Source organism: Hemitrygon akajei, chromosome 8 (genome assembly GCF_048418815.1).
Source record: "Hemitrygon akajei chromosome 8, sHemAka1.3, whole genome shotgun sequence".
Taxonomy (NCBI): domain Eukaryota; kingdom Metazoa; phylum Chordata; class Chondrichthyes; order Myliobatiformes; family Dasyatidae; genus Hemitrygon; species Hemitrygon akajei.
This window is the reverse complement of record NC_133131.1, coordinates 30,317,635-30,333,364: the sequence shown is the minus strand read 5'-3', so window position 1 is coordinate 30,333,364 and position 15,730 is coordinate 30,317,635. Positions and strand designations below refer to the sequence as shown.

Here is a 15,730-nt window from a genome sequence, read left to right as displayed (position 1 = left end):
ACCGCCACCCAGCTTCATGTCATCCGCAAACTTGGAGATGCTGCATTAATTCCCTTGTCTAAATTATACATTACATAAGATGTACTTCTGTTTTCATGTTCTGTTTCACATTTGTATCTTGTATAGCTACATTTATATCACCTTTGCAGCAGGTGCTTTTTTTCACCAGCAATGTTAATGTGATTTTTTTTCTCTTTCTGTTTCAGGTACTGTGGTGGTGGTGGCTGCACAACAGGATGAGAAGAGTAGATTCAGATCTGGAATAGCTGAATCACTTTGCTTCAGAATGGAGAGCCATAAGCGCAAAGAATCTTATTAAGAAGCAGTGTACAAGTAGCCCGTTTTCCGAACATTTGCTTTTACGAAAGTTACCTGTTTGCACTTTTACAAGAAAAGGCAGTGCGCGCTCTGAGCAGCCAAGCTCCTCCCCCAGAACTGCATTCAGCATCAAGCTGCCATTGCTTAAACTAGTGCCTGTGAGCACCTGTGCTTCATCTCAATTTATTTTGTGCGTCTAACGCTTAGGTAAAACTGCACGTAAATAAGCGTTTTGATCGTGGTCAACGAAATAAGGACACCATCAGCAGTGTGCTCACTGTCTTCTCAATTCCGGTACATACATTATTTCTACTTTATATAGGCTATTTTTTTGTGTTATTTGGTATGATTTGGCAGCTTCAATAGCTTAAAGGTTACTGGAGTGAGATTTTTGCTACACTAGACAGTGCTGCAATGATTGCAGAAAAGTATTTCTACTTTAGGCTGTGTATTTATCATACCATTCCTGCTTTTACGAGATGTTACTGTTATTTTAGGTTTTGTGTTACTTGGCATGATTTTTGTAGGTTATTTTTTGGGTCTGGGAACGCTTATATTTTCCCCTTTATATAATAAATAAACGGTAATCGCTTATTCACTTTATGACATTCTGGCTTACGAAAGGTTTCATAGGAACACTCTTCCTTCAGATAGTGGGGGGAAACCTGTATCAAACACCAGAAAACATTAAAAGAAGATCAAACACAAGGAAATCTACAGATGCTGGAAATTCAAACAACACACAAAATGCTGGTGGAACATAGCAGGCCAGGCAGCATCTATAAGGAGAAGCACTGTCAATGTTTCGGGCCAAGACCCTTCATCAGGACAATAAAAGATGACAACCATTTAGTTAGTCATCAAGACTTTGAATCCTGGAAAACATTACTTGAAGCAGCCACAGTGAGAAACTATGCCCCTATTTTAGACGTTGCTAAAGAACTTGGAGAAAAAAAAGTCCCAAGAATCTATCACTGAAAATGCCAGAGCCTCTTCATGAAGACAGACTTGGAGACTGGAAAGGAAAGCATTACTGATGAAGCTGGTGGGAATACCTGTTCATACCAGAATCAAGAAAAAGGAACCCGAGTACAAAGAGAATTATGATGAAACAGATGGTGATGAACTGTATAAAAGGATTGAAAGGGAAGTCTATAAAGACCTTTTTAAGTATATCAGAACTGATATCATTCCCAGCAAGATGATTGTACAAGTCACTTCTTTGGTCATGAAACTTGAATCTTTCATGCTATCAGGTGGAGTTACACTCCTGCAAGATTCTACAAGGAAGCACGTTCGTAGGAATCTGAGCTGGGCAATAAAGTAGATATATTTCCAGATGACAAAGGAAAATTGTTAATGGTTCTTGAAAGTGTATCATTAAGGGAAGTTGTCTTGGAAAATCAAACTACAGAGGGAACTGAAAAGTTTGGAGGGCCAAGGCAACCAGTTTCCACAAGATCATAGATCAGACTTCATCACGTTCTTGGGTCAGGAATGGGACCTCTCCCCAGAACTGATGGACAAACTGGAGGCATTTACATTATTTGAATTCCTGAATATATTCTCTACAGATACATGTGATTATATGTGTCCTAAGGTTTTTATTGACTTTGCCAAAATAAACAGTAGACAAATATTTTTCTAAAAATGAAATGATTTCCTCTACTGAAATTGGGCACTTCTGCAAGTGCCACCAATGACATAATTTTCAATGTAGAACTTTATAACATTTGATGAAAAGTGCTTGAACTCTGCTATCATTGTGATATTTCAATGTTGAGAATCACTGATGACAAAATACCACTAGGTTGAATATATATGTTGTACTTTATATTGGCCACTTTTCAGAAATGCTTATTTTAGGGTAGTGTTATAAAATGCATGATAGCACACATAAAGCTACAACTGGTGCAATGCTATCACATATTTTCTAACTCTAGAGATGTATACATAGCCAAAAATCATTATTCCCATCAGATGGAACCGACCAACCTTATCAGATATCCCCAATTCAGAACTTCTCAGTACCAAGCTACTTTACCATTCCTGGTTATTCTGAATAATTGATATGAAACATTAATTGGCTTTCTTTGCACATAGCTGCTTCACCTAAATATTTTTATAGTTTTGATTTTCTTTTAACTGAAAAATTGTTAGTTTGCTGATGAACCTCTAAATTTAATGCAGTGCATTGCCTTTAAGGTACTCTGGTAATACCTCCTCTCGTATAGAGGGGATTCTGCTTCAGAAACCATGAAATTTACATTGCTATTGTTTGTGGAATTTTAATAGTTTTGCTTCCATTTTGCCCAGTCTATGACAAAATAACTGTTAAATCCAAGCAACACAAAATTCTCGGGGAACTCGACAGGCATGTGCAGATTTTCTTGTAAATGTTACTTCCATTTGAGGATTTTGCAGATTAAAAAGAAACCTACCTAATCTAATCACAAAGTGTTGTGATTAGACATGATGGGGTGTGCTTACATGTGAAATTAATAATTCTGAATCTTCCTGCTGCAGGTGTATCTTGTTCAATAAATCAAAGTGAAATTGTTGGACTAGAATGCTGGAATCAAGATCAATTGTCGGAAGTTTCAGAATATGTAATATACAGGTGAGAAATGGTATATTAAGATAAAATCTGGAGACTAGCATGCAGTTCAGAGTTTTGTCTTGTTAATAGATAAATCTAGAACGGAGTGCTGAAAGTAATCTTTCTTTGCAACCCACATCTGGTTATACCTTGCCAGTTGTGTTACTGACAAGAAAGAACATATTTCTTTGTTTTTCTCAATATATTGCCAAATTAATATAAAATGTTGCATTTGAGGCATTCGTACAAATGGTGCAGGAAAGTTAATTGTTTATTTCTTGTTTTATCTAAAGATGGACAATGGCCGCCTTTTACAAAAGAAGACCTGCAGAGCGGTGGTGTGACTACATGGTAATTTTTACTACAGTACATAGAAGTTAACATCGGAATTCTAGTTTTAAGTGAAAGTGGCTAAATTGGTGATTCTTTTTAAAAATGGAAGATTTTGGATGATTTCAATGCAAATACACTATGTTCCTAATATTTCGGCAAATTTAAAAACTTGCTTCAAAAACTCAGTTTGCATTCTAAATTTGCAAAGTTCCTTTAATTCTACAAGTTTTCTAAACTGTTAGTAAGAAGCTCACTAATTGCGAGCTCGCTTTACAATTCAGGTTTCCCTGAATCTGTTACTTGTGTTAAAATGGATCTTTGAATTGCAGTAATTTGAATTCTGTTTTCATTCATCACTCTTCCCCTCTGCTATTAAGTTGTGATGAGTGCCAAAATGTTCAACTGCTCTGATTGACAGTGAATGATTAGGCCATTCTGAACATGTCACAAACTATGTTCTGCTAGTTCTTTGATGCAAAATAAATATATTAGTTGAGATTACCTCTGCCAAAATAGTTTCTGAATGTTTTCTTGTTGGATTCCCCTAGATGGGATCACACCACCTGGAATGGATTCTGAAGTCACCCTAACTACTGAGGTATCTCCAATTAATCTAAACTTAAACTGCTGGAGTATAATGGTAACGGTGTCTTGGTGGCATGTAAAGTGTATTCTGTAGCACCATACGGATATTTGCTAAATCCAGATTTCACCGCAATCTGGTAAAGTAATGAATTATAAAATAGAAGAGAAGTGTTGATGTTTGGGTAAAAATGCATCAATAGACAACAGGTGCAGGAGTAGGCCATTTGGCCCTTTAAGCCAGCACCGCCATTCACTGTGATCATGGCTGATCATACACCCCGTTCCTGCCCTCTCCCCATATCCCTTGACTCCGCTATCTATAAGAGCTCTATCTAACTCTCTCTTGAATGCATCCAGAGAATTGGCCTTCACTGCATTCTGAGGCAGAGCATTCTGTAGATACACAACTCTGGGTGGAAGAATTTTTCCTCAACTCTGTTCTAAACTGTGGCCTCTGGTTCTGGACTCTCCCAACATCAGGAACATGTTTCCTGCCTCTATCTAGTGTGTCCAATCCCATAATAATCTTATGTTTCGATCAGATCCCCTCTCATCCTTCTAACTTCCAGTGTATACAAGCCCAGTCGCTCCAATCTTTCAACATATGACTGTCCCGCCATCCCAGGAATTAACCTCGTGAACCTACACTGCACTCCCTCAATAGCAAGAATGTCCTTCCTCAAATTTGGAGACCAAAACTGAACACACTACTCCAGGTGTGGTCTCACCATGGCCCTGTACAACTGCAGAAGGACCTTTTTGCTCCTATACTCAACTCCCCTTGTTACGAAGGCCATTATGAAGATCAATGTAAGGGCACTAAACCTGCAGGTCTGTGAGGTCAACTAATAGAATAGGGCTTTGGGGTTAGTATGATATCACTGGGATGAAAAAGCAGTGTCAATTTTATATTCATGATCGGCAAAAACTGAAGTGCAGGTCATTATTGACAAATCGTAATAGAAGAAAACTTGCAGCAATTAATAAATAGTCAAGTACACAGTTGAATTGATCCATTTGTGCTTCCAGTTGTGTAGTTGGATATTAATGATAGTGTCTTGAGAAATTGTAGGAACATTATTGCTTCTGATGAGCAATTGGAAGGTTGTTCATTATCTACATGAAAATCAATTTGCAAGTAGACTTGTCCTTGCTGACTGAGATGCCTGGCTTTATCCTAGATTTTCCTGACTTTGTCCCATTTCCAATACTGGCCTATTTCTGGCCACTATTGCATAACAAAACAACAGACATTACCTTGCTTGCCCAAATTGAATTCTGTCTGCCATTCCTCCGCTCAACCTTCCTGCTGATTTGTGTCTCTTTAGGGCTGTGTGCTTAGTACAAAATTATTACACAGGATATAGAAGTCTCATTTTGTATCAATGTGATACAAAATTGCCAAAACGGCAATGTTACAGTAGACATGGGAGATTTCAGTATGCAGGTAGATTTTGGAAAAATAAAGTTGGTGCTGGATTCCAGGAAGAGGACTTCCTAATGCCAATGAGATGTCTTTTTGGAAGAGCTCTTGGTTGAGCCCATTGAGGGATCAATTGTTCTGAATTGGGTGCTGTGCAATGAACCAAAATTGATGACGGATTTTAAGGTAAAAGAACCTTTAAATCTGAGAAAAGGCTAAAATTAGTACCAGTATTACAGTGGAGTAAAGGGAATTAGATGTATGAGAAAGGAGCAGGCAAAATTGATTGGAAGGGGATACCAGCGGCGATGACAGCAGCACTGGCTGTAATTTCTGGATTTGGATGATGGAATTGATAGCTTTGTTGGTATGCTTGCAGACAATAGGTGAGGGAGGGCAGGTAGTGTTGAAGTAGGCTACAGAAGGACAGGAGAATGGGTGAAGAAATTGCAGGTGGAATATAGTGTCAGGAAGTGTATGGTCATGCACTTAGGTAAGAAATGAACGCTCTCGCCTTTTGTCAACCATGAGCAGGCTTAATGGGCCAAATTACCTAATTGTGCTCTGATCTCTTAAGGTCTTAAAATTAAGTGGCACTTACTGAAAATGAGGCCTATCCCAACTGTTTCTTTACAGTAGATCTGTGTTGTTGGAAATGCCTCAAAGAATAAACTTGTAGTGTTCGCTTTACCCACTGGACTACTGCTGTGAGCCCTTTGGGATTAAGCTACAAAACATAAGTTTGACCATGAAAATTGGTCAAAGTAGGCTAAGATTTATTGGTAATTCAGAAGGATGTAGTAATCTCAAAAACAAATGAAGATTTACATATTGTATTTGTTTTTAAGGTTTGAATTCATGTCAGTTCAAGTCTCTGGCGTAAGAATACGCTTCTGAACATGTTGTATTCAGGTAAGAGTTTGAAGCCATGCTCTAGAAATATCAAATCCATTTGGATTCTTTCTCTTGCCTATAGCTTGTTCAGTTTTTCAGCCAAACAAGCAAGCCTGGGCTACCTTACTGGCCTGCAGCATTCAATGTTCTATTGGCAGAGCCGTGAGCATTAGAACCCCCATTCATAGACAACCCCTGTTAAAAGCTCTTGTCTAATGTAGGCTGATTTTTTGGGTGGGGGTGGGGAGAATCCTGCTGACCTTTCCTGCAGGATCCTGCCAGTATCAAAAATAATAGTAATTTTAGTGCCATTTCTGATTTTTAAAAAAAAACATATTTGGCAACTTCTAGCCAGATGGATTGACTCGTGTTCATTAGCTTGTGTAATTCCTGGGTTTGTGAAAGACTGGTTCTGTTGTGATGATTTTTCTGTTCAACTGCTGTGTGAAAGACAGTGTGCATATTTTAACGTTCTGAACAGAACTGTAGTTGACAGTAGTTTTTCTGAGTTCTGGCATTTTAATTTGAGTATGTCATATCTAATATGATCTTTTATTCTTTAAAGGTTGGGATCGCTTCCTGTCTTAAGGTAAGTTTTTTTTTCTTGAAGCTAGAATGAATAAAGTGGTTATGGTGTTCAGTCAGAGTCCATCTCCTAAAGCATTATAGCTCTGGGTTTTTTTTTGCTCATAATGAAACTGGGGAAAAATACAGGTATATTTAATATTAAATGTGGTGACCAAGTTAAAAAGCAACATTCTAATATTGATGCAACTTGTATTTGGAATTTAATGTTTGCATGCCTTGGGTTTTAATATAAATTTTTAAATTATTTTTGTTAGATTGCATTGTTGTATCTGCACCCAGCAGTACTTTCTGTTGGGCTGTTCATAAAGCAGTGCTACAGTAATTCACCACTTGGCATCGTTGGTTGACATGCTCAATATGTTTGTTGACCTGGTATTTCTGGTTGATACATAAGCCACTATTTTTAAGCCTATCAACTTGTATTTTGGAAGTATTTGGCTGACCCAATAATATTCTTTATAGGTATTTGAATATTGTGCATCAACAGAAATGATCACTGCATTCTTTTAAGGTGAGTGTATTGTGACTAATTAAAACGGAAGCTGTAACTGGAAACAGCTTGTTTACTCACACAACAAACTTCCAGGAGGATCAAAGAGAATTATTCTCCCAACATGATGTTTTATACCTAGCATAAAGTAACAGTCAATGATTAACTACAGTTTTAATTGTTATGGTCACTTTTAACACTTTGATAGGTAAACTTTATTGGCAAAACAGATCTGTCCTGATGACAGGAATACACCTTTATCAATGTACTAACAGGAAGACAGCAGATTGCTTTTTCAATGTCCCACACCCAGTGATTAGTTTCACAAGCTACCAAGCATCACTTGGAAGATAAATTGTATACAGGTTTTATTTCCTGAAGATTGCTTCTAGTTTTTAGTTGATCCATTATTGTGCCATTTATATCATAACTAGAATGATCCCTAACAATTTAAATATTTTAGGGAAGTGTAAAATTTGTTCATGGAAGTTCCTGACTTAGGCTGTTACTCAAGTTAAATATTTTGATTTGGTTGGTAAAGTATTTTGCTGGTCACTTACCAAGGCTATCAGAAATACAGTTTCTGTTCTGCTGTGGAGATGACCATAAAGTAAAGCCATCCCAACTGGTTGTTCTTTGTAAGGCAATTGGTTGGGAACATTTACTGCCACCTTTCAATACCACTTTACTTTAACTTTTGTACCTTGCTACAACTACTTGGGTAAAGATTTTGATGACTCTCAGCCTACTGCTGACTGTGAAATGTATAGGAACAGGTTTGTGCGAGGGTGTGGAACTACATGTATAATCAGTTCTGGGAAATTGTTTTTAATATGCATTACTTCACTTTGGGCTGCTTGCAGTTGAAGTTGCGACCTGAGTGGAAGATTTCAAGATGATGAATAATGCTTGGGATATTTCCCTACTTTTTAAAGAAACAAGGTAATTATCTTCTACAATAGCTTTTGGATACTCTTAAAGAATTAAAGGGAAGCAGTTTATTAAGCTAGCGGTTTGATCTTGGGTCATTTCAAGGGGAGTTTTTGGGCAAAAATCCACTAACTCTCAACGCAATGACCAAATAGTATAATCCTGTGTTTAGTTACTGCAGACTTGTGTTTTGCAGTCTATGCTCGCAGGATACACAGATGTCTTCAGTGTCTGGGGTTACATATGAAGCACTAAAATTTCAGTTACAAGCAATGGTAACATCAACCACTTAAATGTCATTTCTAAAGCTTTGGAGGGGTGGGTCATCCACTTAATCTGCCTGGCTGTACTTGTTCTGTTTGGTTACAGTCAAAACCTTTACTACTGTTAGGCAAAAGCTACTGTCTATCAAAGAAACTTTCATTTTAACATGCACTGACTTCAGTATTGCTATGTTATGACTAAAACAATTAGTAAATGGGCAAATTTCTTCTCTCCATAAACTTGGCCAGAAATGTCTAAATTATTTTACTTTATTGCTTTTAGGGTCACATACAAAGCCAGAAGATTGGTACAATGAACTTTGGACTCGTTGTTTCAGAGGTTAATCACTCTACATCTGAAAGTTGTGGTTAAATTGGTAGATCATTCAAAGAAAGCATTAAAAGTGAAAACCTTGTTTACATAGCTCAATTTTATGTGAAGGTATAGTTTATAATTCTGACAAATCAAACAAGAATAAAAGAATTACTTGCCTGAACTGCTTGTAGCATTTTGATTTTGTAAATGAGACCTAAACAAAATTATTATGTGCATTTATATAAATGTCACGTAAGTCCACGGTGTTAAAATTGTTTATTGAATGGCATTGTTAACCTAATAACCTACAATGACTATCTTTGCAAGCCAACCTGCAGATTGAGGGATGGACCATATAGGACAGATTTTTTTGGAACATCTGGGATTGTGAGGATGTGTAACAGGAAAATATATACTGGGCTAAACTAGTTTTTTAGAACACTGATGTACTATGGAGAGCATTCTGACTGGTTGCATCACTGTTTGATATGGGGGAGTGCTTCTGCACAAGAGCATAGTAAACGGCAGAAAGTTGTTAAAATAAGTTGATCAGCTCCATCATGGGCATTAGGCTAGTAGCCAAGACATATTCAAGCATTGGCACCTCAAAGGCTGCGTCCATCATTAAGGATCTCCACCACCCACCCAGGATATGCCCTCTTGTTAATCAGGAAGGAAGTACAGAAACCTGAAGGTAATTCAAGAAGTTTTTTTTTCCCCCTCAGCCATCAGCTTTCTGAATGGACATTAAAACCATGAACTCTGTCACTACATTATGCTTTTGCACTACTTATTTAATAAACACTTCACAATGTGATATTAAACATGATTTTGATTATGAATTTATGTCCTATTGCACTTTAAATGAAGTGTATCTTGAATGATTAACAATTACATGAAGGTGGTTGTGCTTTCACCATTTAATACAGAGAACTAAATTTCTTTTCAGTGTGCTAATTGTGTTAACACAGATCTGAAGCAGTCTACTGAAAGATAACATCTTGAACTGATTTTTGGGTTGGGAGTATGAATGCCAAAACATAGACAAATCTAGAAGTAAGGTCAATCATAAAATTGTTGGCTGAATTTAATTACCATATACGTTAATTGTTTTATGCAAAGACTTGAATGTTAAATGTCACTGCATTTGTAATAAAACTAAATCAGAATGTGCAGATTTATCACTTTGGGTAATCCTGTATTGAGTGCAACAGTGAAATGTGCCATTGGAGGGCAGTAGCTGTCCTTCAATGGTTTAGATGGAGAATTGCCTGTTTGGTAACGAGCAATTTACTTGTACAAACTTTGTACACTGCCATTTTTTTTAAACAAAGGATGTAGAATCAGATCCAGAAATAGCTGTCGTGTACATTGTCCTATCAAGCATTTTCCCATGTTGGTTCTTAAAACAAGGGCACCTATGGAACCAGCTAACAAGTTATTGCCAAAAAAAATTGTTCCAAGTGGTTCAAAAATAGTTCTAAACCACCAAAATAATGCTTCTGCAGTAACTGCATACAAATAAGATGTGCTGAATCATTCTTAATAGGTCTTTTTCATGGGCTATTTTGATATATCAAAGATTTTTTTTCTAATGATAGGATTTTGGGACAGTCAAAAAGTGGATCTGAGGAGCAAACAGCCAAAGGTAGAAGCACAATGTGTAAGGTGTGAGAATAGGAAAGGCGAAGGAATTGGGCCTAGCGCTCGATTAATGAGGAGGTGGGCTGTAAGTGCATTTAAACCATATTTCTATGTAGCTACAAATTTTTCGGTTTTTCATGGATGAGGCCTTAATCAAGGACCTCCTATTAAGGGGTCAGCTGCTTACTATGATGTGGCAAACGGATTTTGACCTTTTCAACACAATCACTGGGGGGGGGGGGGGGAGATAATTTATGACAAGGCAAACTTGGTGCAAACTACAAGACAATTTGTTTTCCTAAATCTTATGAAAAATATACTAATATAATCAGTTAAGAACCAAAGTGATTAGCTGCAGGTAAGTCTCCCTTGAACACTTGAATGTCTCAGAAAAGTACGGAAGAAACGTCAAATGTTCAAGGTATATTTATGTGGAGTTCTGCACAGGTGCATTCCAATGAGTCAGGGAAGTTATGGTAGGGTACAGGAACCGTGGTGTACAAAGGCTGTAATAAATCTAGTCAAGAAAAGAAAAACTTCAAAAGGTTTAGAGAGCTAGGTAATGTTAGAGATCTAGATTATAAGGCTAGCAGGAAGGAGCTTAAGGAAATTAGGAGAGCCAGAAGGAGCCTTGGCAGGCAGAAATTTAATTACAAGGCATTCTACCAAGTATGTGGAGAGCAACAGGATAAGACGTGAAAGAATAGGACCTATCAAGAGTGATGGTGGGAAAGTATGGAACCAGAGGAAATAGCAATACTTAATACTTTGCTTCAGTATTCACTATGGAAAAGGATCTTGGTGATGGTAGTGATGACTTGCAGCAGACTGAAAAGCTTGAGCATGTAGATATTAAGAAAGGATGTGCTGGAGCTTTTGGAAAGCATCAAGTTGGATAAGTCGCTGGGACCAGATGAGATTGCTGAGCCTCTGGTGATCTTGCATCATCAATGGGGATAGGAGAGGTTCTGGTGGATTGGAGGGTTGTGAATGTTCTTTTATTCAAGAAAGCGAGTAGAGATAGACCAGTGATTCTGACCTCAGTGGTTGGTAAGTTGAAGATCCTGAGAGGCAGGATTTATGAACATTTGGAGAGGTATAATATTAGGAATAGTCAGTATAGCTTTGTCAAGGGCAGGTCGTGCCTTACAAGTCTGATTTAATTTTTTGTGAATATCACTAAATACATTGATAAAGGAAGAGCAGTAGATGTAGTGTGTATGGATTTCAACAAGCCATTTGATAAGGTACCCCATGCAAGGCTTATTCAGAAAGTAAGGAGGCATGGGATCCAAGGGGACACTGCTTTGTGGATCCATAACTGGCTTGCCCACAGAAGGCAGAGTGGTTGTAAACAGGTCATATTCTACATAGAGGTCAGTCACCAGTGGACTGCCTTGGGGATCTGTTCTGGGACCCTTACTCCATGATTTTAATAAATGACCTGGATGAGGAAGTGGAGGGATGGGTTAGTAAGTTTGCTGATGACACAAAGGTTGGAGGTGTGGAGGACTGTCAGAGGTTACAATGGGACATTGATAGGATGCAAAACTGGGCTGAGAAGTGGCAGATGGAGTTCAACCCAGATAAACGTGAAGTGGTTTATTTTGGTAGGTGTGGAGGATCAGAGGGATCTTGGGGTACGAGTCCATAGGACACTCAAAGCAGCTGAGTAGGTTGACTGCGGTTAAGAAGGCGTATGGTGAATTGGCCTTCATCAATCGTGGAATTGAATTTAGGAGCCAACAGGTAATGTTGCAGCTATATAGGACCCTGGTCAGACCCTACTTGGAGTACTGTGCTCAGTTCTGGTCGCCTCACAGGAAGGATGTGGAAGACATTGAAAGGGTGCAGAGGATATTTACAAGGATGTTGCCTGGATTGGGGAGTGCCTTGTGAGATTAGGTTGAGTGAATGTTGTCCCACTTTTCAAGAAAGGAGGGAGAGAGAAAATGGAATTATAGACCGGTTAGCCTGACGTCAGTGGTGGGAAAGATGCTGGAGTCAATTATAAAAGAGGAAATTACGACACATTTGGATAGCAGTAGAAGGATCAGTCCGAGTCAGCATGGATTTATGAAGGGAAAATCATGCTTGACTAATCTTCTGGAGTTTTTTGAGGATGTAACTATGAAAATGGACAAGGGACAGCCAGTGAATGTAGTGTACCTGGACTTCCAGAAAGCTTTTGATAAAGTCCCACATAGGAGATTAGTGGGCAAAATTAGGGCACATGGTATTGGGGGCAGAGTACTGACATGGATTGAAAATTGGCTGGCTGACAGGAAACAAAGTAGCGATTAACTTTCGGAATGGCAGGCTGTGACCAGTGGGGTACCACAAGGTTCGGTGCTGGGACCGCAGCTGTTTACAATATACATTAATGATTTAGTTGAAGGGATTAAAAGTAACATTAGCAAATTTGCCGATGACACAAAGCTGGGTGGCAGTGTGAAATGTCAGGAGGATGTTATGAGAATGCAGGGTGACTTGGACAGGTTGGGTGAGTGGGCAAATGTATGGCAGATGCAGTTTAATGTGGATAAATGTGAGGTTATCCACTTTGGTGGCAAGAACAGGAAGGCAGATTACTATCTAAATGGAGTCAAGTTAGGAAAAGGAAGTACAACGAGATCTAGGTGTTCTTGTACATCAGTCAATGAAAGCAAGCATGCAGGTACAGCAGGCAGTGAAGAAAGCTAATGGCATACTGGCTTTTATAACGAGGAATTGAGTATAGGAGTAAAGAGGTCCTTCTGCAGCTGTACAGGGCCCTGGTGAGACCACACCTGGAGTATTGTGTGCAGTTTTGGTCTCCAAATTTGAGGAAGGACATTCTTGCCATTGAGGGAGTGCAGCGTAGGTTCACAAGGTTAATTCCCGGAATGGCGGGACTGTCATATGTTGAAAGATTGGAGTGACTGGGCTTGTATACACTGGAATTTAGAAGGATGAGAGGGGATCTGATTGAATCATATGATTATTAAGGGATTGGACACACTGGAGGCAGGAAGCATGTTCCTGCTGATGGGTGAGTCCAGAACTAGAGGCCACAGTTTAAGAATAAGGGGTAGGCCATTTAGAACAGAGATGCGGAAAAACTTTTTCACCCAGAGAGTGGTGGATATGTGGAATGCTCTGCCCCAGAAGGCAGTGGAGGCCAAGTCTCTGGATGCATTCAAGAGAGAGTTAGATAGAGCTCTTATAGATAGCGGAGTCAAGGGATATGGGGAGAGGGCAGGAACGGGGTGTATGATCAGCCATGATCACAGTGAATGGCGGTGCTGGCTAGAAGGGCCGAATGGCCTACTCCTGCAGCTACTGTCTATTGAACTCGGCCTTTTCTCCTTGGAGCGACAGAGGATGAGAGGTGACTTGACAGAGGTGTATAGTGACGAGAGGCATTGATTGTGCAGATAGAGACTTTTTCCCAGGGCTGAAATGGTTGCCACAAGAGGACACAGGTTTAAGGTGCTGGGGAGCAGGTACAGAGGAGATGTCAGGGGCAAGTTTTTTACTCAGAGAGTGGTGAGTGCATGGTATGGGCTGCCGGCAACAGTGGTGGAGGCAGATACAATAGGGTATTTTGGATGGGTACATGGAACTTAGAACAATAGAGGGCTATATGTAAGCCTAGTAATTTCTAAGGTAGGGACATGTTCAGCACAACTTTGTGGGCCAAAGGGCCTGTATTGTGCTGTAGGTTTTCTATGTCTCTATGAACTGATTGTCACTTTCACTCTTATGAAAGGGATACCATACTGAATTTGTGAGCTGCCTCGAAATTTTTACTCCATGCTCACAGTAGATGGCGCCATCAGGAAAGAATTGCGGGCTAGTATTTTGCAGCCAGTAAAGATGATCTCAAAAGAGCCTCTGTGGAACATCAGCATGATCTGAAATGGTAGTTTATACCAAAACCATTTATTCTTTAGGGAATTTGCAAAAGGAATCAATAAAATATTCTGTAAATTCAGTGCTGCTGCATAATAAGCAAGCTTTTCTAGTTTATTCAATAGTTTTAATCAAGTGTTGGTGCTGAATTCTTTATTATAGTTATTTTTAGTTGAAATGTTATCAATAAAGTTTCTTGTATTTTGTACTTTTCCAGCAATATTTCATTTCACAGCTTTGCTTTGAGGTTATATTTACTAAGGAGACTTCGAAGGCATGCAAGCCAGAAAGTAAGTTTTTTTTTCCAATGGCTTTTGTGGTTCAAATTCAACTTCTGAAGTTTTCCCCCATGAGCTTTAATTATTTTCAAATCCCAGGCAGACTTTGGAATGCACTCAGTTGGTAAAGGAAGAGATTCAGGAGGTGAAATAATTGGCTGAGTATTTAGTCAGATTTCAACTTTTACTTATAATGACATGATCTGTGATGTAGTGCAAAATATAAAATGTTTAATGAATTTCACTCATTATAATGTGGCACTTCATGTCCAGGTGTGAGTCTAAAGATTGAAACAAACAGTGATTCAGTATCTAGGCTTTGGTGAGAGCGACCCAGGTATTATCCAACCCTAGATACTATGTAAGAAGAGGTGCTGAGCCTTCTTGAACTGCTGTGCTCTGTGTTTGTGCTTTGTTACAACTGCATGGCTTGTTGGTTAGTTAAGTCAGCCACTTTAATGTCCTAAAAAGAGAACAGATTTCACACCCGAGGGACCACAAAAACAATATCCCACTAAAACGCCAGGTCAGACTGCCTTACAACAAAGGCATCCCGCAGCAACCAGTTAAGAAGGTAGGCTCTTAGTTAATTCTGTGCTGCTGCTTGAAGGGGGAGAAAAATGGATATTGCCTGAGTTGAGCCTTGTGGTTAATAAGATTGATGAAAGTCATTTCTTCAGTTTGTGGCTTCTTAATTTGGGGATATCCTGACTTGCAGTAAAGCTGCAGGGTCAAAATGAAAAGATGATGAATTCATCAATAATAGTACAATGTGCCAAGCTGTCCCAGACTTCGAAAGGGAACTGAGGCTTCTCATGAGCCTGAGAGTGTGGGACGACTTCTGCAACAGAAGTCATCTACTGGCTAGAGATGAAGTGCTACACTCAACACTGAGACCAGTGCTGGAGCTGATTGCACTTGATCAGGAGCCAGTAACACTTTGATTCGAGCTCCTCACCTTTATACAATCCAGATTGCTAGGCAATTGTACTTGTATATGCTTTTTAACCTCCAATTAATTTTAATGCTGCCAATTAAATTGAGGTCAAAGTGTAATGCTATATTTAAATACTTATTTATCTCTAAGTTATCTTTAAATAATATTTAATGTTTTGAATTGTGTAAATCAATGTCAGCTCTTTGAGTGTTTCTGATTATGAGTGACACTTAAAACA

The 15,730-nt window shown here is 38.9% G+C and overlaps 1 long non-coding RNA gene and 3 other non-coding genes across 4 annotated transcripts; all 4 read left to right on the top strand.

The window, feature by feature from the left end:
- The first annotated feature begins 232 nt into the window (after positions 1–232).
- Positions 233–8,920, top strand: LOC140731771 (uncharacterized). The gene is made up of 9 exons (XR_012099913.1): positions 233–612; positions 2,845–2,938; positions 3,211–3,268; positions 3,799–3,848; positions 6,107–6,170; positions 6,718–6,741; positions 7,203–7,251; positions 8,094–8,172; positions 8,707–8,920. It is a non-coding gene; the product is annotated as an uncharacterized lncRNA (long non-coding RNA).
- Positions 2,975–3,100, top strand: LOC140732584 (small nucleolar RNA SNORA40). The gene has a single exon (XR_012100108.1). It is a non-coding gene; the product is annotated as a small nucleolar RNA SNORA40 (small nucleolar RNA).
- LOC140732583 (small nucleolar RNA SNORA18) lies at positions 5,864–5,998 on the top strand. The gene has a single exon (XR_012100107.1). It is a non-coding gene; the product is annotated as a small nucleolar RNA SNORA18 (small nucleolar RNA).
- Positions 6,997–7,133, top strand: LOC140732580 (small nucleolar RNA SNORA8). Its single transcript, XR_012100104.1, has one exon. It is a non-coding gene; the product is annotated as a small nucleolar RNA SNORA8 (small nucleolar RNA).
- Positions 8,921–15,730: the final 6,810 nt, after the last annotated feature.